Source organism: Oryx dammah, unplaced genomic scaffold, assembly GCF_014754425.2.
Source record: "Oryx dammah isolate SB20612 unplaced genomic scaffold, SCBI_Odam_1.1 HiC_scaffold_23, whole genome shotgun sequence".
Taxonomy (NCBI): Eukaryota; Metazoa; Chordata; class Mammalia; order Artiodactyla; family Bovidae; genus Oryx; species Oryx dammah.
This window is the reverse complement of record NW_024070207.1, coordinates 80994049-80998668: the sequence shown is the minus strand read 5'-3', so window position 1 is coordinate 80998668 and position 4620 is coordinate 80994049.

Below are 4620 nucleotides of genomic sequence, written 5' to 3'. Positions count from 1 at the left end.
GCTTAAGTCTGGCAATTTTTAACTATGATGCTTGCCTATACACCAAGTCCTTGTTTCCAATATTCAGAATGCCCTTCCATGGCTCCTTAGTCTTAAGAGTGTCTCAGTTCAGTTCAGTGGTTCAGTCATGTCCGACTCTTTGTGACCTCATGAACTGTAGCACACCAGGCTTCCTTGTCATCACCAACTCCCAGAGCTTGCTCAAATTCATGTCCATCAAGTCGATGATGCCATCCAACCATCCCATCCTCTGTCATCCCCTCCTCCTCCTGTCTTAACTCAAATCTTTTTTATTCTGTGAAAATGTCCCCAGGCCTCACTCTCCTTAGAAAACTTTAGTTGCTTACTCCTCTCATTTTCCATAACATTCTATACATATTTCCATTTCAGCACTTATCATAGTATCTGATTATTCCATATTTACTTCTCTGTCTCCCTTTCAGACTGTGAGGTTCTTAAGAACAGTCTCAGGATTCTCAGTACCCAGCTGCTTGGCACAAATAAATGCTTAACAAAAGCTTCTTGAATGCATGAATAAGTGAAGAGATAAAGTTGCCAGCATATCTCCACTGATTACAGTGGAAACCAAGTTTTTTTCCTTCTTTGCCTTTAAAGGGGTTTGGAACTTATGGCTTTAAGGGCTTTAAGGGGATAAATTAGTTCACTACATGTTCCTAAGAATAGATATAGATACTTTTGTGGCTCAGCTGGTAAAGAATCCGCCTGCAATGCGGGAGACCTGGGTTCAATCCCTGGGTTGGGAAGATCCCCTGGAGAAGGGAAATGCTACCCGCTCCAGTATTTTGGCCTGGAGAATTTCATGGACTGTATAGTCATCGGGTTGCAAAGAGTCGGACATGACTGAGCGATTTGCACTTTATAAAGACATGAGATAGAAGAGAGAGACAGAGAGAGACAGAGAGAGAAAGGGAGGGAGGAAAAGTGAGAGGGAGGGAGAAGAATGAGAATGAGAAGAAGGCAGTGAGGAGTAACAACAAATTACAAGACTGTACAAGGAGATTCTGTTTGGGGTTCAGAGATATTGAGAGAGGTCTTAGTGTGTCACTTGAGATGATGGCCATCAGATTCCCTAGAGATTTAAGGGAGGTAAGTCCAGTGGTATGCTGGTAAATATTTAACAACTAGTTCTCAGGGGTGGGGGGATGGGAGAGAATACCTTAATTTGTAGCATATGCCAAAGCTCCAATACTTTGGCCACCTGATGAGAAGAGCTGACTCATTAGAAAAGACCCTGATGCTGGGAAAGATTGAAGGCAGGAGAAGGGAATGACAGAGAATGAGATGGTTAGATGGCATCACTGACTCAATGGATGTGAATTTGAGCAAATTCTGGGAGATGGTGAGGACAGGGAATACTGGCATGCTGCAGTCTGTGGGGCTGTAAACAGTCTGAGCGACTGAACTGAACTGAAGTACTCCCACCATGGCCAAATTGAAGCTACCAACGTGGCGTGACTGATTGCAGAGTTGAGAAGAGATGTTCTATAGTATACTATGATATCATATTTCCACCACATAGATACAACAGATATAAATAACTTTGAAATCACAGATCATAAAAAATATAGTAAAATAATTAATGAATAGTGAGAATTTATTACCCTTCTTTAAATGTGCATGCTTGCTCAGTCACTCAGTTGTGTCCGACTCTTTGTGACTCAACCCCATGGACTGTAGCCCACCAGGCTTCTCTGTACATGGGATTCTCCAGGCAAGAATACTGGAGTGAGTTGCCCTTTCCTATTCCAGGGCATCTTCCTGACCCAGGGATCAAACCCATGCTTCTTTCGTCTCCTGCATTGGCACGTGGATTCTTTACCACTGTGCCACTTGGGAAGCCCCTTCTCTAAATGTAAATTTATATAATTTTTAACAATGACTGAGTTTAACCACTTCCTTGCAAAGTTCCTGAAAATTTAACTATGAGCTCTCATGAGCAGATGTGAGGCAGTAGCACAGTACTGTGGGTAACTCTATCCTTGGGCTACCTAGGACTCAGAGAAGCCCAAATAGGCAGAGATATACCAAAGTGAGATAATGGATGTTGGTCAACTGTCACTGTAGTGTGATGGATAGGATCAAGCCTGCTAGGTTGAAAAGTGCTGGATACTGAGGCAGCACAATCTATAAACACTGGTTTCCTGGTACCCAGAGGAGAAACTATACTTAGCTCCAAATACTACATAGTTTCAAAATGGAATACCTCCAATTCATTGTATAATCTGCCTTATTGATGAAATTTATCTTTATCACTGAGATAGAGGCAGTGAGCAAAACAACGTGTTCTGTTGAGACCATCTACTGAATATCCTGGAATGGAGATGGTCCTTATAGAGCTATGTTGAGGGCTATGCTCTCTGAAATTTGTGCAACCAATAGTTTGGCCTTTTTCCTAAAGTATTCAGTTCATAAAGAAGCCCCTTTTACTCAAATAAGAAAAATATATTTGGAATGTCTAGATACTGGTTCAGATTTTATGCATGAAAATAAAAGGTGGTACCATTTAGAGTCTGCCAAGAAAGTCTCAGCTTCACAAACTCGGATTGTTTCTTTGCAGTGAATTGGGCATATTTGTGGTTCCTCACTTCAATACTATATTTTCAGTCTTCCTTAAACCTTGGGTTCCACTTTCACAGGACATTTTCAATACCTTTGAAATGAACAAGGAGGAAATACAACTCAACATCTGGTATTGTAATTTCAAAAACATCTACTATGATGGCTCAGCGGGTAAAGAATCTCCCTGCAATGCAGGAGATACAAGAAATACATGTTCGATCCCTGGGTTGGGAAGATCCCCTGGAGGAGGGCATGGCAACCTACTCCAGTGTACTTGCCTGGGGAATCCCCAATGACAGAGGCGCCTGGTGGGCTACAGTCCATGGGGTTGCAAAGAGTTGGACAGGACTGAGCAACTAAGCACAAACACATGTGCCTAACACACTATATATATACATCATCTCATCTAAGTTTCAAAAAAGAAAACCTGACAAATGAGTATTATTATTTCTTTTTTTTTACAAATGAAGAAATTACAAATCAGTAAGGCAAAGTACCTTGCCCAAGGTCACACAGCTCATCAGAGCAGTCCTGGGGTCTGAAGCCAGGTGTGTCTCATGGGCTTTCCATTACACCATGCTGTCTGAAGCAGTGTCTCTCCACTAGAGAAGCTACTGAGGGGGAGGGGTAGTCTGTGCACAGTATCAGAGATAAGTAGAAAAGCATATGTCTTTCTGGAGAGTCACATGGGAATTCTGAACTCTGGTCCATAAGAATTAAAAGCAATTAATTGCCCCGCCTCCTTATATCAAACATATGGCTAATCATAAAACAACTTGAAACCAATATTCCTTTGAAAAGTTGGTACTTCAGGGCAGCTTTTGAATAAAGTTATTAGATAAAATAATACATCTTTGTTCTCTTTTTCTTGTTCTTATTTGTTTTCCTTGCCATACTTTGGAAAGCTTTTCCTGGCAGTTTAGCCTGCACCCTTGTTTGGCATAAAAATCTCTATAGTCTTCATCTCAGCTGTCAGACCAGCTCGCCTTCCTATTTTCTCTCTCCCTCTTTCAGCCTGAAAGAACACCTTACATGAAGGCAAAGAGGTAGGAGAGAAAGACTAACAGTGATGTCCCTCCTCTAATATGTCTCCTTTCCTTCCATGAGTAACATCAAATGCCTCACTTACTATGTTTGCCTCAGTCATACAGTTTTATAGCCATTTTGCCTGGGCAGTTTTTTCACGTGTGTGTGTGTGTTTCCCCCTTCCCTATTAGCATTCACTCCACATTCCATCCTTCCCCAAGAGTGTCTCAGCAGAGAGTTGCTTACGTACATCGTGGCTACCAACATTTAGCAGTTTAGGTTATTGCAAATTTCTTAGCTGGTTCCCTTTAGAAACCCCTTAATAGTGGACATATTTACAAAGTGCTTCACAAAACTGACAGGGACCATATCTATTCCATCTTAACTAAAGAATTTGAATAATATTTGAACTGAAAATTAAACCAGTTTTATTGCAAGGGCCCATCCTTCCTTCCTTTTCATTCGCATTCTCTTTTCTTCCCAGCATCTCCCCTTTTGCAGCCCTGTCAGGAGCCCAGGATCCACTCCCTCCCCTTAACCATCAATAAAAGAAAACTGACTGGAAGCATGTGGACTAGTGGTTCTCAACCCTGGTTGAATAATGGAATCATCTGCGAACTTTTAGAACTATTATTATTTGATTGTCTAGGATGGAGGTTGGGCATCAGTATTGTTTCATAGCTTCCTAGATGATTACTCTAATCCTATTCTCTGGGCCTCTCTTCCTTGCCCCACCTTTTTCACTATTAAAATTCATTCTCATCTATCAGTTGCTTGGGAAAAGGTCTAATAAATTCATCTGAAATAAGGCATTGATAACTGATAGAAGCTTAATGGGCTAGATGCCAGTGAGATTTTTCATTTTGTTTATGAAAAGATAAAAAGAAACAATTCTGGTGGCCTAAATTTAGGCATAGGGGAGATATTTGGATTGGAAAAGTTTCCCAGCCCCCAATTCATATTATATAGGTTAGTGTCTTGCATGTTTTTCTCTCTCACATACAAAATATCCAT